We start from the raw sequence: 26940 nt of genomic DNA, 5'->3' as shown, positions 1-26940 counted from the left end.
GTTGCTGATGAGGACACTTTTCTCAATTTTCATGTTTTACTAGTACATGTTCGTGACACAACGAGCACATTTCTCTTAGGGGAGTTGGTACATGTACAAAGTACATCTTAATTAGTTTTTTCAGCCTCTTCTCCTCTCCTCCCAGCCTCTTCCTTTATCTCTTGGTCCCCTTCCATGTGTGAAAGATCTATCTCCATATTTCTTATTATCTATCTTTTATTTTGATTTTATTTGTATTTTGGGTGTCTCATAGGAGGGATACCATGTGATATTTAAGCATGTCTGTAGATATATTTTCCTTAACATTATGTTAAGGGTTTAAAATGGCCTGGCATGAGAAACAGTTCAGAATACTTGGAAGGACTTCAGAGAAGCTACAGTGGACAGGGAAGAAAGGAGATGTGAACCGCACTCTCCAGGTTGAGGAAGGCAGAAAACAGCATGGCGGTGGAGAGAAGAGCGACTCTATTGGCAAGTTCCTTTAGCAAAACGGTGAAGGAAATGCCGGCCAGGAAGGGAGGGACCACAGCACGAAGGACCTTGAAAGTCTGTAATTTGGATTTTATAGGGGGAAGGGTTTGAGTATAAAAGGAACATGACTCTACAAGACTCAGTAAAACCTGTCTGACAACAGAGAAGCTTGGAGCTAGGAGGCTGGAGTCCCAGAGGCCATTAATTAGTGCTTGTACCATGCAGGTAATGGGTCAGAGCTCTCGGTTAGCTTGGAGGAAAACTCAAGGAGACTTCATTTCTTGAGATGAGAACGGAGATTAAAGGGGACTGAGCTTTTAGGACTAAGAATAGAGGAATAAAATTTGAAATTCATATCAGAGGGGATAGAGAACAGGAGAATCATAAAGACCAGGTAGTATAATATTATATATATTAATATGTTAAGATAATTCTCTATTTGAGCACAAAGCTTATTTAAATTTCCAGAAAATTATACTAGGTGAAAGGCTGAAAGTTATGATAGTCAAAGGATTTACATAGGAAAGAGCATGGTTAACTATAAAAATTGAGGGGACTAGAACATGGTATTCTTTTGAGAAAAGTAGTCCCAAAATCACGAAGCATCGTTTTGTAAGATGCAAGTAGTAAAGTGAAAAGAAACCACTCCATCGTACCCCATTACTGTATTCCAGATGCACTAAACAGTTGCTTATTTAAAAAAAATAGTGTTAGGCTCAACCTTTCTCAAGAATAAGGGTCTTATCCCTGACTTGGTCTAGTCATGGAACCATCATACTTAATTTTTTTTAAATATAAAATGGGGCCAGGGATATAGCTCAGCAGCACAGCACCTGCCTGGCAAGCACAAGGTCATAAGTTCAATTCCTGGTACCAAAAAAAAATTATATATATATATATATACATATACATATATATGTATATATATACATATCAAACGTTGTGTTTAGTGGCAAGAAAACGTGCGCTTATTTTGTTTTCTAAACGCCATGTGTTTTTGTTTTCAAAGCATGCAGAAATGCTGTTGACTAGAAAAAATAAATAAGCAACCCTTAGCAACCTTTCCATTCTTCTTCTCCGGCTTTATCTCAGGGAACTCCAGCACCTCCTAAAACATCCTCTGTGGACTGGCACCTGACTGCGCCCCTAGAGTCACATGCCCTGTATGTTCAGCAGTAACTGCCTTCCTATAATCGTAGCTCCACTAGTGACAAAGTGGGCCAAGGCAAGGTGTTTATCAAGTGGCATCTAAGATGGCTAAGGTGCACCTAATCCTCCTGTGGGTGTCTGCCAAGAGCTCCAAAGGGTAATGTGCAGATATGAATTTTATCGTGCAGCACTCCCTGATTGAAGTCCTCAGTGGTCTGCAAACTCATATGAAAGATATATGGGCTACAGCAATTAACCACTGCCATAACAGATGTTGGACAGGAAAACTGTGTGTGCCTGGGCTACAAACAGGTCTCGAGTGTGGATATGCACTTGGCTAACACGTTCACTTCCAAGCATAGAAATCATATGTAAATGTTTTGTAAGCTATCACTTTCCATGGCAGACATTGAATTGCTTTCCTTTAAAAAAAAAAAAAATATATATATATATGTATATACACATACGCCTTTTTAACTGGTATTACGACTTCAGTTTCAAGTACAACCCGCATTTCTTCGGAATCTGTGGAGTTCTGTGTTTTACGAAGTATTTACGGTGCAGCTCCCGGCTTTGGGCTGGCTGTCTTCGAGCGTGTTTTCCTGAGCTACCCCTCTCTGTGTTCTGCCAATTATGTGCCACTTTGTCTTGGTGCTATGATTGCTTTCTTCGAAGAGGGAAATTCCCCCTTCATCAGTATGGATGCGCTGTTTTCCGACACTGCAAGCGCTGTGTTGCCGTGTCAGTCATCCTATGAGGGCCCGCTTCAGAAGAGGAGGGCTGACGAACTGGTTAGCGATTGGCTGGCCGCGGCGGGGCGGGGCTTGTCGGAAGGAAGGGCTGCAGCTTTACAGCAACAGAGTTTAGACTGTCTATGCTTCATCATCTGAAGGTAAAATTTTCCAGATACGGCAGACGGCGTTCAGAGTACAATAAACAGGGAAGGAGAACTATTGGCATGGAAATTTCTTCCTCATAATGCAGTGGAGAAGCCTGGGCCGCCCGATTCTGCCAGATGTTCTTGGGGTTACTGTACAGGGGAAGGACAAGCAGAGCGAAACAAGGTAGGCGATCTCCCCCGCCCCCCTTTTTTTTGAATGTTTAAAGAGTTTGCTGCAGTGTGCTGCATTCCATGTGTGTTGCTTAGGGAAGCCAGGGAAACCGGATTCCACTAATTCAAATGTAATACTTGCTGGGAAGCCTGGAGTTTTACGTAACATTTTGATTTGAGAAAAAGAAATGGCAAAAGCTTGAATCTTCGTCTCCTGTTCGGGGTGAGGCACACAGCCGAGTTTTCATTGAAAGAACAGATCCATTTTCTATGTTTTTTAAAACCAGTTAAAATCTTGAAAGCGTTCTTATTTTCGTGTTATAGAAAATTTTCAAGCTGCCATAGTTACTTCCGGAATAGGTAAAGTTTATGTTGGTCCTGTTATTTGGAAACAGACTTGCCATTAAGAATTTAAAAAAAAAAAAAACTTAATAGTAAATAATCACCGATTGAATGTTTGGGCCCAAAATAGGTCTGTGTTTTGAAAATTAGAGACCTCCCTCCCCTAGAATGCTACAGCTTTAATTGAGTTTCAAAGACACATTTTTAACAACCTAGCAAGAGGTAGCTTTCTGGCAAGTTTTCGATACTGTAGTTCAATGTTTACATTTCTTTCCCTGGCATGTCCGAGCCTTTGTTTCCAGCTTGAAAGTGGAACCATTATATTCCAAAGTAAAGCTGGGTTAATAATGCTTACTGCAATTATCTGATCTGTATGCATTTTTAATGAGAACACACAGCCAGCAGAATAATTTAATGAGAGCAGGCTAGCTTTTAAAGCTGTGTTTTCACTATGCCGAACCATATCAACTTTCTTGCCGACAAGCAGCAGTGAGAAATGATGGAGAAGATTTATTTTTAACACACTTGGCCCAGGAGGAGGAAAGGATATATTTGCTAAAGAATTCTTTCTGCCCTTTTCCGTTTTAAATTTCTGCCAGGCATGAGGAAACTGTGCTTTTTTGTTAGGCCTCGGAAGCATGTGTTTACAATAAATGTGTAACATTTTTAGAATAGTTAGCAAGCACTGAAGCAAGGAAAAAAAAATCCTGACTTGCCTAACCACAACCACGGTGAATGTTCTTCAAGGAATATTACTGTCCCTTTCCAAGACAAAGGTGAAGTGGAAAGATGTTTGTTAACTGTATGTTTTGGGGACAATAGGGTAAAAAGAATACGGCAGGGGGACATCCTTATAATCTTTACGTAAGAGGAAGTTTCTTAGGCTCTCCTGCTCCTTTTGGAGGGCAGCAGTGCTCATTTAAATAACAGCAGTGCCACGTAGATTCTTCTAGACCCACGGTTTTTACTTTCAAGGAGAAGTGCAGGACACTAGCCCAGAACTTCTGACGTCATCCCCCAACTATTTCTGCTGTGTGTTCTTTTATTCAGGCTGGTGGAGAGGAATATTTCTCTAAGTCCTGGGCAGGAACATTCTCTCCTGGCTGCCAGGACTTAAGTTATGTCTTCAAATTGTAGCTTGTTCTTTGTAAACCCTGAACAGATCCCCTTTGTAAATAGGGCATCATCTCCTACCTGCTGGTCAGCGTAGGTTTTCGGCCCCGCTGGTAAAAAGCACTAGGAAGCCGAGCTCGGCTTTTTTCTGGCCTAACTCCCCCTTGGTGTAGCCCAGCATTGCCACCTGTGAGGACTGTCCCCAGAGCCCTATTCTCAGTGCGACAAGAGCTATTGTCTAGGATGCAGGTTATGCCACCAAGTTCAAGGCTGCTTGGGATGGTGGGAACAGCTGCTTTTATACATAACGCACTGTGTTCTAGGGCCGATGCCCGGAGGAAGGAAAGTCTAATACTGCCGGCTGCTAATCCCGTGTCACAGGTGGCATTCTTGGTTCTGTGGATGAGGGGGAAGATTACTGTTTACTAAGGATCCTTTTAAGAGAGAATTTTGGTTACAACACGTTGGAGTTCCCAGGAATTCCCAGTGCTAGTTCGTGTCCTCCTTCCTAACACTTACTGAGCCTTGAACAAATGCCTACCTAATTTTCCTAGCTCTTAATAGAAATGAATAATACTTTCTCTCACTTTCGGAGACCTTGACCTTGTACTAAAAAAAAAAAAAAAAAGGAAGAAAAAAGAAACAAAAATAGCAAAAGAAAAAAGTTGTCTCAGCACAATAAGCTATTTAAAATACAAAGGGGAGAAACCTTGGCATTGCCTTGGGGTATACCCGGTCCTTCATTTTGTGCTCATCAGAATTTTCCAGAGATATTTATCCTTAGACCAACAATTAAATCTCCAAGGAAATCAGGGAATTGTCATTTTGCATTTTCTCCACAGATCTAGTCTAATATACTAGAAGCTTAGCAAGACAGACCATTCCAGGGATAGGCCTTGTAGTGCCCAAAGCATTTAGTGCTATTTTTACTTTGGCTTTTGTATTAAATTTGTGAAAGTAAAATGCATAAGGAAGAAAAGAACAGGAAGGAAGAAAAATATGCTTGTGAAATATACTGGTCATGTAGCTTTACTGCTAAACAGCCTGCCTTCTCTCTGCTGGTTGTTTTAATTTGCTGTTGCTATGGTGAAAACAAATCAATATCACATGGCTACCAGCCAGTCCCGCGCTCAGGGAGCGCCATAGAAATTCAAGATCGGGTACTCAAGATTCCCAGTAAGAATTGGGAGAAGAGGATTTAGATATTGAGCTGAAAGAATTCCACATAGTAGAATGAGTAGAGTCAATCTTGTATGCATTTTCTCTTCTTTCCTTCCTGCACTCCTATGGATAACAAGAGATGGGAAGAAAGGCATATGTTTACATTTTTTAAAATAAAGCAGTATCAACACGGAGGTAGGTGGGTACATTGCAAGGGGTGAAGGATCCTGATTGATGAAAAGATCGTATAAGTGCAAGACACGTTGGATGTTGAAAGCATAGTGTGGGCACCTTTGACATCTCTAGGTACAGCTGTACATCAGAGCTGGCTCAGGCAGAGAACCCCAACAGGGGAGAAGCTGCTGGGCGGTGGAGACAAAGGCTGTCTGGGGAGGACAGAGGCAAGACCTCAAAGACAAGAGAGAAAGCTGCTATCGGAAGTTAGGCCAGGTGAGCACAGAACCCCAAGGGCATGGCAGAACAGGGAAAGAACCTATTCCTGTTTTCACAAAATCTGCCTCAACTCCAGCTGAAAGGCCTAGCAAGAAAAGAAGGGAAGAAGCTGAAAGGAGAAGACAAGAGGCATAAGCCCGGGATCCTTTCTGGAATGACCCACTGAATTAAACGGACGCGGATACCTTCTGCAGTGTGGAGCAAAGAACTCGGTATTTCGTGCTTTGAAAGAAAGCCTCTGCACAGGATGGAGCAGGACGTCTTAACAGCTGTGTCAGTCATTTACGATACCATTTTTTCTCCTTGTTTTTCTTCAGCTCGGTTTTTGTTTTTCTTCTTGAAATGGTACATAAACTCGTAGATGCAGCTGTGCTAATAGTCAGGAGTCAAAGGTGATTTGAAGCTGAGTTTACATCAGGCCCAGACTTCCGACTGCATGCACACTGTTCATAGAGACTAGTCCTCGTCTCGCTGCTGCCCATAAAACAGGTGTGAAAGTGAGGCCTCAGGGTCCCCTTTATGAATCTGAGCTCCGAGATGGACAGGTTTTTGGCTGGCCTCTTCCCCTCAGTGTGGCAAAAACCCTTGCTAGTAAAAATGGACTCCACAATGCACCTTAGTTCTTTGACAAGAAATTCATGGTCTCAGGTATCCTTGGTCAGTAGCTTCCATCCATCAGTCAGCAAGTATTTATTAAACACTTCTTGGGCTCGCTGGTTTTTCCTAATTCGCTTAGAACACCAAGCCAGTTACCCAGTACCTGCCCCTGTGGGTGTGTGCACAGAAATACAAAGTGCAAGACAAAGATTCAAAGGCTTGAATGGTATTGTTATTGCTTAATATCAATTTATACTGTTAATCAGTAGACATGGCTTTTAGATTTGAGATGACTTTGGTGTTGGGAGGAGGACAAGAAGAGGAATTTTGAGTTTGAGATATCTGCCTGTGTGTACTTCTTCTAACCTTTGTTATTTTTCTCAGCATAAGTGCTGTTTCAGTAATAGACAGATGTGAGATGAGCAATAGCAATGAGGGTGCTCCAAAAACCCTAAATGCAGGGGGTGGGAAAAGAAAGAAAAACTCTAACTGTAAGGCCACTGCGAGCGATCACTGAGTCTCAGCAGCTAGTTTTAGCTGTAAAGTGACTGGGGACCGCACGGGGACATCGTTTATAAGGCCTTAAGAACCAACCGATCAACAAAAAGAAATCTTAGACCTTGTCCCATGTGCTGCTGAAGCCCCAGTTCAAGGAGTTCACCATCCCTGTCCTCCGCAAGGAAACCTGAGGCCTGACTCTGGAGGATTAAGTTCCCTCTTTTCTAGTAAAAGCAGAGTTCATTTTGAAATTTGTTTCTTCTTTAAACATCAAGTTCTTCTGTTGAGTTTTGATGCCCGCCCCCTAACATCCGAATTACTATCCATTCTCTAAGCAAAGACAAGCTGCGCACAAGCTTAAAGAGGAGGCAGAGGACGTGGCTGTGCTTTAAAGAATTCTTCTTAGCCCTGAGTGGCGGCAGAGAAGAGCGGGTCCAAGGTCTTGAGCATTTGCAGCCGGCTGGTTGCTGCCGAAGGACTTTGGGGACGGTAAGCCCCCTCTGGGGACAGACAAGGAGCAGGCAAGACTCTGAAAATGCTGCTGGCCTCTCTCCAGAGCAGTTTGCAATCCACAATAGCTAGGGAAAGGAGATACTTACAAACAAGATAAGAATAGTTAAGCACACAAATGTCTTCAGGAGGGTAATTAACATATGTGTAGCTCCTTGCCCTTTACAAAGGGCTTTCACTAGCGCTATCTCAATTAACAGTTCAAACAAAGAGTTAAAAAGTGGAAGCCTAAAATTAGGGCACTCTGGCAAGGCTGTGTGAGGTAAAGCTCCTTCTGGACAAGAGTCATAAGTCTGAGTGTAAAGTCTTTTACTCATTGATGGTTTTCAGTGATTCATTGACTTGAATTTTGAAGCACAGGACAAGCGTAGAAGTGGACTGGGTAGGTGAGTGCCTGTTACCATCTCTTGTCCCCAAATGCTTTCTTAGACTGTGTGTACATGTAGAGGAGGCTTTGGGATGAAGAAGTCAAGGCAGAACACAAAGAGAGGTGGGCTTCTTGACTCTGACTGCCCAGAAGGTATCAGGGAACAATATGTGTACCTGCTGTTACACCCTAGCCCAGGCATAGAGCAGTGAAGTGCTTCTAAGACCCACCATTTATTAGTGATTATAAATGGGCTGCCTACAGGCCTGGAAAAAAAAAAAGAGAGAGAGAGAGAAAAAAAAGGAAACCAAAATTCGAAGTATTCTGTTTTTCCATAAGAGCATGTGAGTTCCCTTAAACCTGCTGAAAGGCTGGGGGAAAAAACTAATATTTTAGGGTCCTGTGTTATAAACAAGGGCTTTGCACACATATCTCGTGTAATTTGAACCTTAGAAGAAGAAGAGAGGCTCGCAAGTTGAATGTTCTTCCCAGCTGGCTTATACAAGCAGAGACGCTCTGAAGGACTCCATGACACGCTTGTGACCCCGCAGCTAACACTTGGCAAAGCCACTTCTTCAGTTCAGGCTCTAAGACCTCTAAGCCCTCTAGGTAGGCAGCACTAGGGCTTCGGCTGAACAAACAAAACAGAGAAAATAAAAATAACTCATTTAAAGAAAGATATCGTTCCAATTTTAGTATATGTGCTGCCGAAGCAAGCACTTAAAGAAAGATATCAAAGCTCAAGTCAGATGTGGGATGCCAATTATTTTTGAAATCTCAGATGTACCTTATCTTCTATATTATAATGCATAAATAAGAAGTGTAATCATGATGATAACTTGCTACAGGTATGGCATTTCAGTTTCTCTGCTCATTTTAAAATGCTCCCTTTCTCCTGTTTTATAAAAAAATGAAGACTGAATTTGAGCAAAGTTAAGGGATATGCTGAAAGTCTTATTAGCCAACATTCCTCAAACCTATGGAGACCCAATATACTATTTAATGAGATAAATGAAATTACACTGCAGTCTTACTTGGAGTTTTCTTGTAATGCATATTGGATACTTTAGTAGAGCCCAACCCAAGCAATTTTGGGAAGGCAGTATGTTTTTAATTAAGAGACTGAATTATTCTAAAAATCTATAAGTTTCTGGCATCCTAAATGAAAGTTTCATTTAATCAAAGTAGAAGTATTAGTGAAGCATATATTATATAAATGATTTAGTACTTGTACATTTAAGGTCCTGTGGGTTCAGGAAAGGAGAGTTCTGTTGGGGTTGGAGTGATAGAGAACAAGGTCTTGGAGAAAGGGCTCCTTCCTGTGGGTCTGAACAGACGTATTTTGTCTAGAGCAGCATTTCTGATGTGACACATACACACCGGAGGCCAAGGGCAAAATTATTCACTACATAAGGAAGCAGTTGAACTGATATTATTTAACTTATCCTTTAAAATGTCAATTTACATGTATGTTTGATACAGAACAGAATATATTAGTATTGTTATGAAAGCTTACCATTTACAAATAAGTAGCTCTCCTTATGATATTTATGTCTGTGAAAAATATTTTCAATTATATATGATCAAAAAGTTTAGAGAAGCCAGTGACCAAAATCTCAGGAAGGAGAGGCAGCATGATGTGGGGGCAGGGCTGGTGAGGAACCGTGTCTTTGGGGAATAGAGAAGAAATGTTAGAGAAGGTGGGGGACATCAGGCTAGATGGAGCAGGCGGCTGGAATCAGGACAGAGAAGAGCGGAAGGGCCCTGTGAAGGAGTTTTATCTCATACCCCTAACACAGGTCTAGTGCTTGATAAAGATTCATCTAGGACTTGTTGCACTGGGTAAGCAGTCAGAACATTTCTAACAAGCGATGCCAGTGGCCAGAAAACCTTTGCAATATTCTCGGCATAGTGTGGGAAGGAAGACAATGAGCATGGGAAGTGTGAGAACACAGAAGAAAAGGCAGATCCAAAAGGCATCTCAAAGGCAAAATAGTAGGTGCCACAAGAGCCCAAAAAGGCCAGTGACATGACAGTTGCTATCAAGAGAAATGTTGATGGCAGGTGGCACGGATGAAATGGGGATCTAGAGAAAAGGGGGCCAAGCGGTGCAATTAAGACCAAAGGAACAGAGGAGATGATGAGTTTTGGGGTTAGGGCAGGTGGTTTTAGCGAGGGATGGGACATCTGAGTGGAGATACCCCAGGTATTTGACAACGTGGAGATGAAGCACAGTGTAGACACCAGGCTACCCACGTCAGCCTGAGACACAGCTGTGTAGAAGCTGTCGTGGAAGCCCTGAATGCTCAGCATCGCATGGAGGGTGGAAGCATGCAGAGAGAGACAAGCGGATGCCACAGGGTGAGCCTGGGGGAACATAGCCAGGGGCCTAGAAGAAACTCAGAACTAGCAACGAATCAGGAAAATAAATATCCACAAAGGAGAACAAGTGTTTTAAAACATACATAAACTTTCCTGTGAAACACCATAGCCCAGTCTCCATAATTCCATGGGAAAGCAGCGTGGCTTCCTGCGCTGCACGGTCCTTGCGTGTATTTTATCCTCCTTGGCGCAGGTCTCTGGCAGTGGTCCTCTTGGGGCAAATATTCATCTAGGGCAGCAGTGGCAAACCTTTCCACGATACAAATAGCTCGCAGTGGCACTAGTGCCACAGGTTTGACAGCACTAGCCTAAGGGTCATGTTTAGAGCTTTAGAAGATTGGAATAAACGCGCATTCATTGATATATCTTTCCTATCTATGAGTGACTTTTGAATAGGTAGATCTTCACTAATACCCAAAAGACTCGGGTTGAAATCAACAATTATCAAGTCTTCTGCATCTGTCTTTCAAAATACGCATTTGGGGGGATATTACTGGCTAGAACAGTAATTCCAGCATGGTTGGAAATAGCCCTAGACACTGGTCATCTTGTTCTCCAAGACCCTGTAGGTTTATTTTCCTGGATCTAGCGGCTCTCAGATGAACCCAGCCATAGGACTGTTTTGAAGAAAATAGACTTGCAAGATGAGAGAGTACTTGGACATGTGCAAGTGGTTGATGCCTTCATACCAGGTGCCTCCAAGGACTACATCAGCATATCACTTGTCAAACTTCCTTGTGCCTGCAGATCACCTGGGGATCTTATTAAAAATGTAGATTCTGATTCAGTGGGCCTGGGGAGAGGCCAGCGTTCTGCTTTTCTAACAAACCCTCAGAGGATGAGATGATGGCGCACATCTGGGAGGCTCTAGAATAGAATGGCTATACTGCAGAAGTGTAAGAGGATGCAGATGCTTGGATCCAGAAGGCTGCTTTGAAATGCACCCCATAGGGCTGGAGACAGCACCTCCAACTTCAGCCCAGGAGGCCTTGCCAGGCTGCTCAGGCCGGAGGGTAGAGTGGAAGTGGCGTTGAAATAACCACCAGCCTTGCACCGTGGCTGCTGGCCAACGTCTGAAGGCAGGGACTTCAGTGGGGTGCAGCAGCTCTGTTGTCCAGCTCTGTGGCTGCATGTAGCCTGTGGATATCGCCCCATGCCACAATGTCTGCTGTCTCTGCTGACACAGACTCACAAATTCCCTGAGGGGTTTGGTTACCACCTCCAGGAAAGGCTGGTGTGTTTACACATCTGCTCCAGAGATTTTTTTTTTCCTCCTAAGAAATACGTGTGCTAGAAATCAGTCTTAGATTCCCTTTTTCTAGGGGTAGAACTGGAACCCCAGAGTTTAATATGCCTGCTTTAGTTATTACAGCCTCAGTGAGTTGGTTTAGGGAATTGTGGCAAACTCATCCATTCAGAATGCTATTCTGTTCTCACCCCTCCCCAAGAATATGAAGAATGTAGAGAGGGTTATGTGCCATTAACATTGCACTGGTTTAATAATGGTAGGTTGAAAGTCTTGTAGTATAAAATGAGGACATCATTAGAGCAGAGAGCTTTCTAATGGAGTTGCCTGTGTGAAGGTCCAGGCCTGTCAGAGACATCTTCTATGTGGTTATAAGGCTCATATCTTGTGCCTTCACCTGCCCTCCCTCTGCTGAGGCACGTCTTTTCTCTGTGTCCTGCAAGTGGCCCTCTCCTTGCTAGAGCCAGGAGTCAAGCTAAACTGATTTAGAGGAAGTCTTCCCTGCCCAGATGTCCATGTAGGCCACACAGATGGCTGATGTTTTTATGAATTTTTAATTTACCACTAACTTGTAGGAATATAACAAAGCAAATGTTTACTGATTTTAGGGGGCGCCTACTGTCTGCTGAGCCCTCTGCTGAGAACTCGATGCATGTCAATAGAGTTGAAACTTTTCACAAAGAAAATGAAGCTTAGAGAGACCAAGTTACTTGGCTGGGTCACATGCCAGCCAGTGCCAGAAGAGGAGTGAAACCCGTATTAGTAAGATATAGACACCCAAACCCTATTCCAACAGTGCCTGCTTAAGGGCTGCAAAAAAGGGGGATTGCTTCAGGAAATCTTTCATGTTACAACCACCAGCTCAGAACTCACTAAATAGTTCAAGAGAACATAAACAAGCAATTACTGGCATACCGTTCAGGCCGAAGTCCAGTTTTAGCCAGGAGTCCCTCCTCGCAAAGGGACTTGGGGCACCGCCAGGGATGACGAGGGCATGGTCTCATTACTTGGCCCTCGTGTTCCTCTCCCATCTCGTATGTGTGTGCACGCACAGGCGCACACCCTGCCTCAAACTGAAAGAACATGATGGGCCTCAACTTGCAAATGCCTGCAACAGAGAGCGTCCATAAAAGCTCATTATCAACAGCATGATCTTGTGGAAGGTGAGGTCTTTTGTGCTGTTTTGACTCTGAGACATTCTGTGGCAGTTCTTAGAAATCCCCTTGCTTCATCCTTGAGTTTCCCTCTTTGCACAAGCTTCTTTTTGGGCACCCTGCCTATCTTCCGCCAAGGCAGGCAGGTGCCACACAGGTGCCTGTGGTGGTTTGCTGGTCTCCCTTCTACGCTCTCAGCCAGATGGACTGGCATAGTAGATGGCCCCTGATTCTGGGGTCCTCCTGCACCTGACTGGTGGAAGGGATGATTGATCTCTCCCGGAGGACAGCCCTTGCAGTATCAGCTTCCTGGCAGCCACCACAAAGACCATCCCCTCAGGAAACAAAACAAACCCTATCTCTAGAGTTTCGCTGTTTCTTTTCTTTAAAGTTCCCTGGTGCAACTGGGCTGCAATTAAGAGGCATGATCAAAGGGACTCTTTGCCCCTGGGGCCCCCAGAGAGCTTTGGTCTTTTTAACTCTTTACCTTCCAGAACTTTCTACTCCAATGGTTGCCTGGTGGATTCAGACACTCAGGTGCCGGCATGGGGGTTGCCGGGAGAAGACACATTAGAGTCTAAGGGAGACCTCTTTATTTACCAACTGTTCACCTGCTAACTACCTTGTATCTCCCTAGTGATTGCGCAAGCGCAGCCGCATTGTGCATCCAAGCTATAACATGTGGCTAGAAAATTCCGTCCTGTGCTGCCGTGAAGCACAATACCTCCCACTCCTTAGCCTTATTTCGATGTTCAGGATTTTGGAGTAAGCCTAGGCAGCCCGCTGTCTTTTCAGCAGGCCAGCCCTTCACATATCTGAGGATGTCAAGCCCCCTCCAACAGGACCAGTATGGTACCTTCCTTATGTGGGGTGTGATATTTAACTTATGCAGCCTAAGACATTCTTTGGTTTTCTAGCAGCTTTGGCCCATGGTTGGCCATAGGGAACCATGCCATAGAAGGAACCATGCCGTAGAAGGAACCATGCCATAGATTGAACCAGCCATAGAAGGGAAGATGGTGGGGCACTGGTTTTCCCTCAGCTCCCCTCAGGCCTGAGCACAGTGGGCAAAACTAATAGGTGAGGTTGACGACTTCTTCAGCAATCTGCCTTGCTGAAACTTTTCCTTTTCACACCCCTTCCACAATGGCAAGGGATGCTTTAAAATTGTCTTCAGTCCTTGGCACAGATCAGTGACGATGAACCTTTTAGGGACCCAGTGCCTAAACAGCATGTGAAACCCCACTTACTTATCGCAAAGTGCCAACACTGCAATCAAACCTGAAAACTGACATTTTAGTGTAGAAAAAACAGCTATGACCTGCTGCCCAGCTGCTGGGGTGACTTGGTTTGTGTGGGACAGAGAGGGCTCCGCATGCCCGCTGTGGCACACATGGCATAGCTTCACCGTCATTGCCACAGACAATGGCTACCTCCGGAAAAAAACGTCAAGGGGCTGGACATTGGCTTGCAGAATTACCCAGAAGGATGACAGAGAGACAGAGATTTAAATAAATGTGTGTGTGATACGTGCACGGAAAGTGATTGATGGGGCTACATTGTCACACTGTTAGAATAACACAACTGAGACAGTTTTCAGAGCTAAACTACGTGGTTTCGGGTTTCCTTTTGTTCGGCTGTTTTAGTTTTTTGGCCCAGTCTCTCTGTGATCATTTTAGCAGTAGTCCAGTCTCCCCGAGTTCCTCTGTGCTTCTCAGCACTGAGTCTTCTGCAGCTTAGGGAAGCGCCGGCTCACTGGCCATCAGTAGGTGTCAAGGTCACAGAAGGAACTAATTAATCCCAGCTCCAGTCAACAGCCAGCAGCCCTCACCTGCCCTGGTCCTCCAGACAGCAATCGGGAGGGATTTGCACCCTCAGTTCCGCCCAGGCGCACTCAGGGACGCCCCAAGTAAACACAGGGAGGGCGAGGAAGGTCCAGCCACGTCCCTACCGGTGGCCCGGTGTTACTCTACAGAAAGCCACAGCCTGCCCCATGGTTTTCAGACTTGTCCTGAGACAAGCGTTCCAATTTTTGTTAGGCAAATCTTCAGGTTGATATTTAGCCTAAAAGATCCCTAGGCCTCTGCTCTATTACAATCTGCCTTTCTTTTTCTTTCTTTCTTTTCTTTCTTTGTTTCTTTCTTTCTTTCTTTCTTTCTTTCTTTCTTTCTTTCTTTCTTCTTTCTTCTTTCTTTCTTTCTTTCTTTCTTTTCTTTCTTTCTTTCTTTCTTTCTCTCTCTCTTTCTCTCTTTCTCTCTTTCTCTCTTTCTCTCTTTCTCTCTTTCTCTCTCTCTTTCTCTCTCTCTCTTTCTTTCTCCTTTCTCTCTTTCTCTCTGCCCCTGCTAGTGATGTCCTGTAAACTTCTCTAGCAGTCTGCCACGCTGAACATTTCCCTTTTCATCACAAACTGCCAGTTTTCTAGCTGACCATTAAAGGGCATACAGTCCTCCATCTCAGGATGAAATTTCTGTTGTATAACCCAGACCTTACTAAATAATTGATCAGAAAAGGGAACTGAGAGGAATGATGACTTCTAGAAGCACTGGTAGCTGGTAACACAAGATGGAAGGTTGGAGAATGTTGCTGGTTAGTCTTGTGTAGATATGGGTGCATGCTGGAGCTTGAGTTAATTGCTCTGTGGCTGTGAAGTTGCCTTTGATGTTCTGATCACTCCCTTCCAGGTTTTGATAAGTGAGCACAGAAAGGCACAGGAGAGTGAGGACGGGTCTGTGTGCTTGGTCAGGTCCACACCATGGTGCCCCTCTCTGAGGCTTCAGGGACACCGCATTTCCACCCAGGCCCTCATGGTCCCTTTCTCCCTGGCCCCCGCAAAGGTGCTGAGCCTGAGTTGGGGGTTATGGTCACCAGTGCGGGAGTAGCTTTCTCATTACAGTTTGGCAGAACCCAGCAAATCCTGAAGTGAGGTCTGTGACAGTCCTTCTTACTCACTGGTTAAAAACAAACAAACAAATCAAAACCATATGTTCAGTACGGTGTCTGGCTTCTAGTAACGTGCTGCTATTAAATCATGACACCGACCTATCCATTGCCTCGTACGTTATGAGCGTCAGAGGAGACCAGCCCTGGCCAGATGGGGGAAGGCGGGGAACGGCCGCACTGTTTGCTTCCTTCCTCAAAATGGCAAAGGGGCTGGATCCCTTCCAGGCTCCGGCCGGGACGCTGAGCCAGGACCGCACCGCCAGGCTGACTTCCCTCCTTCACCATCCCTTCTTCCCCTCACGTCTGCAGGACTGAAAATTAGAAACACTTTTCTCCTACACACAAAATTACTCCCTCACGCACATTTTTCTTTCCGGTACTTTGAAATGGCAATTTGCTGCCAGCAAAAGCTTGTCGAAGGAGAGCACACGCTGTCCTGGTCTGAATGGTAGTTTGCTCAAAATGCAGCCAGCAAAGGGGTCTGCAGGACTGTGGTCACTTTAGCGGGGGGAGGGGACTGAAAGGACCCCCAGGGAGTGGAGTGCCCTGGGCCCTGCAGATATTTTATTTCTTCATGGAGGGGTGGGTTTCACAGATGTGTTTGCTTTGGGAAATTTCAGGAAACTGGACACTTTGGATTTGTGGTCTTTTCTGTTTTTAATAAAGTTTTAAAAATATAGCTGGCAAACTGGGCATTGTGGTGCATGTCTGTAAACCCAGCACTCTGGAAGCCTGATGATGACAAGTTTGAATCTAGCCTGGGCAACTTAACAACTTAGTGAAACCTTGTCCCAAAATTTTAAAAAGAGCTGTGGGTACAGCTCCTTGTGAAGCTAATCCCTGGGTTCAATCCCCAGTCTTACGATTTTTTTTTTAATGAGCTACCAACAGTACACTGGCTATTTTAAGATGGAAGAAAGGCTCATGAGAAGGACTTCCCCTAATTTTTTTTTAAATTCCCACTAGGGCCTCCCCTCCTCATCTGTCTCTCTCCTGACATTCCGAGCTTGCAGAAGTGGTCTCTTAGACACCACAAGCATCACTGATCCCACTAATAATCAGAGGCCGAAAGGACCACATGAGCCAGCTCATCATCTACTCTGGGCTAATGGGACATAAATGCTTCAGATGTGAAACTTCAAGAGAAATGATCAGAGTTAAAACAATAATAATAATGACAGCAGTAGTAGTAGCAATAATACTAATAATGGCCACTTTATCATCCTGTACATTTTCCTTTCTCTCTGTTTTTTATTCAGACATGTGAAGGTTTTGCTTGAAGTAGTTTTTCCTACTTGACATTAAGATTAGTGGAAGGAAGGAAGAGGTAGAGGGCTGCAAATGACAGCCCCCCTTGACCTTTGCCTTTCTTGCTGTGTAACCATAGGGCCTATTAGTCCATTTCAGTTCTCAAAAAATAGATAAAGACGGCTAAGTTAGGTGGCAAGAACCCATAGCCCAAAGGCCATCAACAAAGATTTATGGACTGGGCTTCCATAGAAGTCAAGATAGTTACTAAATCACTCTGGACTTCGTTTTACCCCTTTTGCATAAGTCAGTATGATCATGCTCAACTCTTGAATTTTGTGGAGATGTGGTGAACTCAGCTACCAGAAGTGCCTTACCTGTAGTGAGGGCCTCTTTGTCAATGGGCTGGGACTGATAGCATCGTCAGTTTAATCTCAACCTGCTCTGCCAGGGCAAATTTGTTTTACCTAATGAAGTTATTATTGGGTTTAGGTAAACTTGTAAAAAAATACCATATCAACAGTGTAGGAAGAGGAAAAAAATCTTATGATGGAGACCATTATGAAGCAGCTCTGAGCAGGACTTAAATAAACCAATTGGCTTTCCATGTTTCCTTGTGAGTCACCGGTCCCTACTGAGGCCAGTAATGGTGGGTGAAGCCATGACATCTCAAAGGACAGGACAAGGCGACAGCTAAGGACACCTGGCTCCAACCTCTATTAACTAGATAAAGACTATAGCTGTAGGCATCTCACTTCTGGGTGGAGACTTTCCCTAGCTCTCCTTCCCCCTCATTGGAATTTGTACTCTAGTATGACAAATAGGATGCGTCGGTAAATCACCACGGTGAAGATCACCCATGACACAAGGGAGGTAGAGGATGAGTAGCTTAGGGCCATCCAGGCAAGCAGAAGAGGGTTCCCAGAGAGGACAGCATCTGACATGGCCTTGATGTGACCTTGATGTGGCAATGCCTGCACTTGGGGTACAAAGTGCAGTCCCAGAAGCACTTGACGTTGACTACATCATGGATAGCCTTGAATGGTAGCCATACTGTGGATTTTAGAACTCATTCAGAATGCAGAGAGTGGCTGAATGTTAGAGCAGATGAGAGATGGAGTCAGACGTCACTTAAGAGAGAGAATCCCGTTAGTATAGGTTGGACTGGAGAATTACGGACACTCTGCTCAGCCATGAAGGCAGCTGCTGGAAGAGTGACAATAACAACCAGCCAAAAGCTGATGCCCAGTGCAGGGAAGAAGTCACTAAGAGCATGGGCAGAATGTACTGAGGCCAAGGGGAAGGAGGGCATCAGAGAGGCCCTAGAAACAAAAGCCTTGGTACCAGAAGCTCCGAGGATGCTGATGAGAGAGGAAGGGAGAATCAGAACATTGGACCTGGACACGAAAAGGGTGAAGGGAAGCTGGCCTGCAGAGCTAGATGTGGGTTGGGGTTCATCCATAGAGGACAGATTTTGGAATCCTAGAAGGAGTTGCAAAAGCCAAGGAAGTAACTGTAATCTTGGAAAAGGTTGATGACCCAGCCTTGGGGAACACATACACATAAGGGGGTTTCCTAGGCACATTCCAATGAGCAGAAGCTCCAAGGGCAGCATTTCACAGGGGGCACCTTGGAATAGGTATCCAGGCCCCTTGACCTTTCTCACTGCCTTTGAGTCATGAGAAGGGATCGTTCTATTTACTGTGTCCTATATTAGGGTTTCCTGCAGTCAGGTGATAGTGAAAAGTAATGCCAGATCCGGAAGTTCAGTAAGATGGGGACTAGGCTTGTGACCATGACACACGAAAGTTAAGGTGATACCCCTGACCTCAGGAATACACTTTTTAGAAGAGAGGTTGTGGGATGATAAATTTCATGGCACAGGAAGCAGGAAGTTAGATTTTAAGAGCTTTGGAGTATGTAGGGCAGTCGAAGGAGACCTAGCAGTAAGAGGAGAGGAAACAGCGTTAAGATACAGATGGTTTGGGTTTGAGCAGAAGGTGTGCTGGGCTGGCAGGTGGCCCCCGGGGCCACTTGGAGCCCAAGGAGGCCATTGGGCTGGGAAGGCTGAGGCCAAAGGGCAGAAACGGTCTTTACAAATCGGTGGGAATAAGTCTGATTCTTCTGGAACAGGAAAGGTGAAAAATACAAGATAAACGTGAAGGATGGTGGCAATTTGAGGTCTAAATGCTGCTTCAGGAAGCTCCCAGAAGCTTTTTGCTTTGAAACGAGTTCTGCTGTATTCAGAACAACTGTAGCGGGCAGGCCAAAGAGACTGCGTCGATCCCCATTACTAATGAAAGATGAGCTTTGCACCATTACAGGCTTAACTAAATACAGCAACTGCTGCTGCTTCTTTTTAAAGTGCTCTACGATGTCATTTGTTGTACTTCTGTTGCCTTATTATTTTCCTTAGCTTTTTGCTTCATTCCACTGGATTTTAGCAAAGGATAATTCATGATCCTGGAACTCGTCCCTTAATGAACAAAATCTTCCAATGTAGATGCCACATGTGGAATATTTTAAGTGCCTTGTTACTGTAGCATTCCATGTGCATTTGAAACTCAAGCCAATGTCTGGAAAGTAGTAGATACTCAATAAATGCTCGTGGGATACAATTGAATGATTGGAGTGTCTTGTTATTGAGACAGACATTTCTATAGATGATTATTAGGTATGAGTCATACTCTCAGAAATCTATAGTCCATTATCCACCTGAATAGAGTCAGAATTTTCCATTATGAAGAAAACAGAAAGCATGTTGCCCCCGGGAGATTACAGTTCTATGAAGTTGTACTTTAGTACTAAAGAGAGGCCAGCAAAGCCCCAATCCCCTTAATCAGGGATTGCTTTACATTTAAATTTCAGAGAAGAAGTTTGGCCGGTGAAGTTAAACAACAGACTGACTAGAGCTGAAATATATAAACTGGAAATTATTGAAAGTGTCCTGAATTAACATACATTCTAGTTGTGGGTTGCTGTAAGAGAGATCAGGTTATATTAAGCTGCACAAAATGGGAAGCATATCTCACAAAATAGATTGGACTGTTTGTACACCACTTAAAAACTAAAGGGCAAGCACACCCAAGGCCAGATGAGATTTGCAGCAAGGGCACAGGGTCATATGTCTATGACACTAATGTCACCCAACTGCTATCCCAGGAAGAAAAGGAAATGTTTCTCACCACACCCGTTTACTTATCAGTTACTCCAAAAATTGGTTTTGTTCTCTGCACAAACTCTTGGTGAAAGAAGATTTCTTGGCCTTTGCCCCCAGGCTTTTGACTTGCATGTCTGGTTTAAGGTCCAGAAATCTATATTCATTGTAAGAATGCACAGTGATTTAGTCCCAAACTATTTACAGGCTTGCTGACACCTGGGTTTAAAAGCCGTTCAGATCCAACACCCAGCTCTGGCTCTGTTGTGAACTAGATGCTCAACTTCATTCAAACTTGAAACTATATTGGCCAATAGTTTTCTACTTTTTAAAATGGGGTAACAAGATCCACTTCTCTGGGTGATGATTAGGATTAAATGAGATCACCTATGTAAAGGATTTTCTATAATACACAAATAAACACTCAATGTGTAATAGTTAAGACCTATTTCCTGGGGAAAACATGAAACTATTAGAGAATAATCTCCAACTAATGCCACAGGCATTCCAGAAAGAGCAACTCCAGAAAGAGCAGGGACTTCAAAATGAGGATTTCTCCAAGTTCTTAAAGTATTGTTGTCACTCATAAAGACTTTATTGTTCTTGTAGCAAAATGCAGAAGGCTTTGTATTCTACAAAAGAGTTTATGCTGGACTTTTGGGAATGTTTACCCTTGGTAGGAAAGGTGAGGCCCAGAAGCAGATTATCCAAGACTAGAGGGATCATAGTATTTCTGGGATAATTAAAATGCAGTTGCTTTTGAAAGCAGAAAGACTGGGCTACATTTGGAAAGTTTTTTTTAATAATGTATAAGTGAAAATGGATCGTTTGAACAAAGTCTATGGTAGGCTAGAGCTGTTTGGGTATGCATAAAATTGATTCTGTCCTCATCCAGGTTGTTTTTAGGTTGTTCAATCAGATAGTAACTGGATCTTATCAGGACTAAATTTTTGAGTTTAGATTTTGGGAAATGAATGAATGAATGAATTTCCTCTGGGGCCACCAAACACTTCCATAACATCTGCCAGTCCATTCTGGCCTCTGCTCAGCTGAGGAGGTCAGCCTCTTTGTCACCCAGAGAATGAATAACCAAGGATGCTTCAAGGTGCTTTTTGGAACCAGACTTTCCTTCCTTCCTGGATGTGGTGACCCAGTTGCCTGTGTTGGAAAATTCAATATCACATGTTCTTTTTTCCCACTGAGAACCCATCAACAGCAGACACACTTTCACAACTTAGGTGTTTGCTAGAACTCTGGGTCATGGGATGTGGGTCACACACAAACAAGAGGAAAGAAATGTGGTCTGGAGTCCATTTGATCTGTATACAGGGAAAAAATAAGAACAGAAAAGTGAAAAAGATATTTAAAAATAGAGAAAGGAGTGAGAATGGAATTGTATGATACCATGGGATCTAAAAATTTCAGCTTTAGCTTTCACTTGAGAAAGATTTTCAAATTTTTCCCAATCACAATGTCTACAGATCTTCAAATCCAGAGGGAGTCATCTTCAAAAGGCTCCATCCCTCCCTTCACAGAGTATTGATCAAAATTTGTGCCTCTAGTTTGATGCTACATAAAGGAAGCAAAACAAAAATGATTGGCAGACACCAATCAAAATGAGAAGTGAAGGCACGTACATGTATGTGATCATCCAAACACACACACACACGTTCACACATGTACACATTCGTAGCAGATACACGCACACAAAAGCCAATGGAGAATCCTGAGACTTACGTCATTTGGAATGGGTCCTGAACACTTAATGTGTAATGTCAGTGGGAGGGAGGGAGAGACCAGTCCAAGTTGGGCCAGTCTGGCATGACTCCAATGGGGGTAGCCATGCACTGAGTTTAGGAGGATGCTTGCATTTAGATAACTGCAAAGGAGAGTGACATACATCTCATATCAAAGCAAACTGCTCAAACAAAAGCCAATGGGAGGAAATGAGTTCTCATTGTGTACACACATGGGGTCCTTGGAAAGGAAATTGCCTGATTCAGGACACTTCCGATGCCTCCTGAAGCTACAAGGAAAGGCTGGACCTGTGCCCACAACCCAGAGAAGGCATCTCTCTCTCAACCCCAGGTTAGCTGCAAGGAAATGTGGGTAGGATTTTAGCAAATCCACCCACACTCCTGCATTTCCAGAAACCTCAATTGCAAAATATTCTTGAGAACCCCAAAAGCAATTCCTGTGCTTTTCCTTGTACTCTAAGGTATTTCAATCTAGGAAAAGGTGGCGAGCAGGCACTTGGCTCAGATATCTTGCCTTCTCTAAGGCCAACGCACACCTGCTCCTTAGAGCCCACCAGCCACCTGAGTACATCACACACCTGCAGGCCCTTCTCTGCAGGTCTCTCGGTGTGGGTCAGGCCAGCTTGGCTGAGGCCCCTTGATTGGCTCGCAAAGGGTTATCCCCCTTAGCTGGACACTAATAGCATCAGCACTCCTGTTCCCTGCCATTGTCCATCATAAATACAATCCTGGAAATGAGCTTTTGATTGAACAGGGCGCAACGTGTAAATTGCTACTTGTCCTGGGCCACAGGGAGAACACAGGGACACTCCTAGTCCCCAAAAACATTAGGTATAGAAGAGGAGGATCTATTCTAGTTAATATAAGAAATGAAATTTCTTGGGCCCCTGGGTCCCCTAGGTCTTAGGGGCTTAGGGACACCTAGTAGTCTTAAAAGAGCTTGGACAGAGCAGGTCTTTTTCTTTTTCCCTCCTTTTTGTTACTTGATTGACAGTTTGAGTACAGCTAAGCTTGGATCAGTGGGGATGCTCCTATAGCTGGCATGCAAGATGGAGTCATTTTCCACTGACCTCATCTTCTGAAAGTGGTGCTCATGGCAGAAAAAACGAAAGCAAACTGAGGAGGCTGAGCAGAGGCACACTGGCAGAGAAGGCACCTTCTCCCCTGTCTCCATCCCCAGCACCAGGCTTCAGCATGAGCTCAGTGTTACTGACCCAATCAGCCCCACCATGTCCACTCCCAGGAGACCTTCTACAGTTGTGGCCAGTAGCAGATGTGGCCGGGGGAGAAGGGGAGAAAATTCATCAAGATAACGCTCCTAAGCACATCAAGTTCCTTTGCAGTTTAGGTGCATAGATTTTCACTTTACTCTGGAAAAAAAATCTAGGTCCTTACCTGTCTTATGGACTGCACTCAGATGGCTCATTTATTTAGGCAGTGAGGAAACCTGAGATAGACAGGGAGGATGTGCCAGGTGCTTTTCTGGGTGCTGGGCTGCAAAGATGCATTCTCCGGGCCCTGGGCTCAGTTGGCCCATTTTCCAGTTCTAACTAGACCCAACAGCAGCAAGGGCAACCTCCAGGAGATGAGGGTGGGAGAGGGGCCTCAGGGGTCAGGGAAGGCAGCAGTGGCTGTCTGCGGAGAGTGGGGCCAGGGAACAGGGCTGGGAATGATTTTCCAAAAAGAGACATGAACGGGCCCTTGGATGTTGCCCTGAGTGACAGCAAGTAAAGGAGAGCAGGGTGTCATAATCTCACAGTTGCCTTCTCATTAGCACACTCTTTCTAATTAGTTGCTTCTGGGGCTTATCCAGTCTCATCTATAAACTAAAACTAATAGGTAATTGAGCATTGAGCAGTTGTCTTGAATGCTTCTTCCCTCTTCGAAAGGAAACCACATGAATTAACAGTTAAATTTGCCAGCAAATACATAATGTGGATGCACAGAAAAAAAGACTGTTTTATTCAGAGTGGATAGGCCAGGGTAGCTGCGGATTTTATCCTCCGGCATGGATCCTGTTTTGTTACTATTCATCAGGAGTGTCAGGAAAAAAAGGGTTAGAGTAAAACTTGTCCGTGAATTCCTGCCGGTTCCCACTACATTTTTTTCCTCCACAGCATCAAAAAGGCAAGCAAAGGAACCACACCCTTGTTCTGGACCAAGTGTAGACGGTATTTTACCCTTCCTTCTGGCTAAAAATGACTAAATAAAAAAACAGTTCATCTCACATGATCTTGAATAATGGCTGTAACAGAATTCCTCATAGTTTAAAGGCTAAATTGCAGGATTAGGTCATAGAAATTCTTGTAAAATTCCAATGTGATTCTTATATTTATTTCAAAGAGTCCCAGACATCATAAATTTTAAAATTTACAAAACTCACTCGTAAGTAAGTTTATGTTTTCTTGCATCACCAGTATGACTTTTGTAGCTGTCCTGGATAAACACAGGGTGTAATTTCAAAAACGACAAATTGGAGGACACAGAGAAAACTAGGCCAGTACCCAATAATGCTGCTGAATAGAGCAAGCTCAGGAAAGCTAAGGAAAACATGGAAATTATAATAGAGACAAGTCCACTTATATTCAGGATGATCCCCCCAAACCATTGAAGTTCCCTGAAAACCATGAAACTTTGACTTTTTCATGTATTAAGGGTGCTTTTGTGCCTTTGTTTTACAATGTAGACCAACTGATAATGTGATTTGTTCCTCCCTGACTTTGTAATCTCATTCTTTGCCACACATATAATGGCCTGTTTGTTTTGCTGCTGGTGCATGCTGGCCAAAGAATTAGACATTTGTTTCCCGGTGCTTGTTTTGAAGAAATCAGTTCTGGGTACATCTTTACACTGCTCATAAAAACAGAGGCTTATCTGGGTGAGAGATACATCAGATCTGCACTAGGGTAGGCTTACATTTATCCACCACTATAGAAAATGAAGTTGAAATATAATAAAACTTCATTTCAATCTAATTACCAAAGAGCCTGAATTATAGACTATTCATAAAGAGGTACAGTTTTATTAATTATAATGACATACAGCAATTTGAGCCAGCCAAGGGTATTTTATCTAATAATGACCCTTAAGAAGCTCTTATTAATGAAGAGATAAGAATGATTTATAAGTGGTATTATAGGTATTTATATCTAAATGAATGGTAATGAAACTCCTGAGAAGTTTGGTCTCATAAGTAGGGTAAATATTCCCATTAGAATTATGTTAAGAGTGGTAATTTATTCAGTAAGCATGGCCCTTATACCCTTTAATTTCATAAATAGTTTAAAGGTAAAGTCTGGTCTAGGCTGGGGGGTGGTTTCAACTCCCAAGGGAATTCTGATCAGTTGGTGGTGGCTGTCTGCCTGGAAATCCATTTTGAGAACTTGTAGGATGCCAAGTCTAGGCTCACAGGGAAAAAGTGCTGGGATCAATTAGTGATGCCTGCCATGGATGGGAAATGGGGAAGACCAGACCAGATGGCTTTGATTTGCTACCAGCAGCAAAGGTCCTCCCAAAGCATTACAAAGCAGATTCTGAGAAGTCATCCTTATCCACTACAAAATGATAGTAATCTCTGTGATGCCAGTAACAAAGTTTCTGGGTGTCTCCAAAATCCAACAGTTGCAAGTTCTTCCTATGGGGATGGTAGACATTTAACTATCTTAATTGACTTAGACGCTAAGTAAGAAAATTCAAGTTAGGGCGGAGGGGGTGGCTCAGGGGTACAACTCTTGCCTAGCAGGTATGAGGACCTGGGCTCAATCCCTAGCTCTGAGAAAACAAGGAAAAAGAAAAAAAAAGGTTAAATTTAAATGTAGCTATGTAAAATTCATTTTTGTTTATACTAAGGTAAGGAACAAAATTATTATAGAGCTCTTTTTTGTCGGACATGTTATTTAGGCAGAGGATGAGCACTGTCTTACTAGCATGAGCCCTTCAAAAGAGTTTAATATTTTGTTTTAATTTCAAGTATAATTGTAATCATAGTTTTGAAATAAAGTAAGTACTTATCTCCCTCACTAAAATAAATCCAAAATCCAGGTCCAAGTCCACATAGAAGTACCATGTTCTTTTATCTTGAAGTTAAATAATAGATAATGTGGACGGAAAGAACTAATGCTTGAAAAGCACTGTTATGTTCTAGGTATTTTGACATATACATTGAAAAAAAATTTTTTCCAATGTAATACTCCCTGCTGCATAAGAGATGTGGTATTGTCCACTGTATAGATAAGAAAAATGAGGTTTAGAGAAGTCTGATTAGGAGTTCAGTATAGAGTTTAAATTGTAACTAGCCGGTAAAGTGGCTAAAGCTTCTTCTTGGAGTTTAAAATTTAAGCATATGCCACTTGTCCCCATTTTTAGGCAGGACTCTGGCAGTGAGGTTTTGTGTATTGACTAATAAGGATTTGAGAACATTGGCATTTTGAGAGCCCTCCATAGTTGTTAGCTGCTGTTGTTTCTTACATACACATACAGACACACATGAATACACAGACACACATAAATACACAGACACACACACACACACACACACACACGAGTAAATGCTTATTTGAGCTTCAAACACTTATTGCTATTGCAAACCACTTTGCCTTCTTATCTCAAAAAGAAAATGTGAATGCATACTCTTTATGTTAGACTATTACCTAAAACCTAGAAGGGGAAAATTTTATAGGAGGATAAAGACTGTAAAGTATACAATAAAATCAGCAGTGTGTGTAAGAAACCAGAATATCACTCTGACATTTTGTTCAGTATGTAAATTGAACTCCTAGTGCACAGGAAGTCTGCTTTTGGTTAACCACTTTGAATAAACTCCTGGTTCCAGAATTCTCTCTCTGGCTTTTTGTCGGCTGGGGCCATGAAGCTAGAACTTTCTGTCTCTCCTTTTGCTGTCACTTAGAAGCCTTTTCAAAAAAAAAAAAAATTAATAATTTCTGTTGCTGAATTTTTGACCCTGTACAGAAAAAGAGATCCATTGTATGGACCATACTCCAAGACAGACTCCCCAGAAATGCTGTTTCCTGCCTGCTGAAGGACACAGATATCGGCTTTATGAGCTTGTTACAGTCAGCTTTGTCATAAAGCTGGTAGATTTTCTTAATATACTTATGACTTCTGTAAATAGCGTGGGGGCAAGCATGAATGGGAATGGCTTATGAGGTCACAATGAGACCAACACTGGTAATCTTAGAAAGAAAGTGTTGAGTAGCCCAAATAATCAAACTAGTAATTGGGATTATTTCTTAGTGTGTAAGCCAGTGGTCTGCAAAACAATCTGTTGAGTACCTAATGCTACCTCTGACATTTAAGGAGATAATACATGCCAGAAGCCCTTTGT

At 43.3% G+C, this 26940-nt stretch overlaps 1 protein-coding gene across 6 annotated transcripts in view; it reads left to right on the top strand.

Moving 5' to 3' along the window:
• Positions 1 to 2448: 2448 nt before the first annotated feature.
• Mbnl2 (muscleblind-like splicing regulator 2) overlaps positions 2449 to 26940 on the top strand; it is a 152569-nt gene continuing 128077 nt past the window's right edge. For 2 of the 6 annotated variants that reach the window (XM_005374091.2, XM_005374089.2), the window contains exon 1: positions 2450 to 2684. The gene's annotated coding sequence lies outside the window, so the exon portion shown is untranslated. Of the gene's footprint in view, positions 2685 to 26940 lie in introns of all 6 variants that reach the window. The other 4 variants (XM_005374087.2, XM_005374093.2, XM_005374085.2 and 1 more) reach the window with 3 other exon arrangements.

This window comes from Chinchilla lanigera, unplaced genomic scaffold (assembly GCF_000276665.1).
Source record: "Chinchilla lanigera isolate Chin_1 unplaced genomic scaffold, ChiLan1.0 scaffold00003, whole genome shotgun sequence".
NCBI classification, from domain to species: Eukaryota; Metazoa; Chordata; class Mammalia; order Rodentia; family Chinchillidae; genus Chinchilla; species Chinchilla lanigera.
This window is presented reverse-complemented; position numbering and strand designations above follow the sequence as displayed.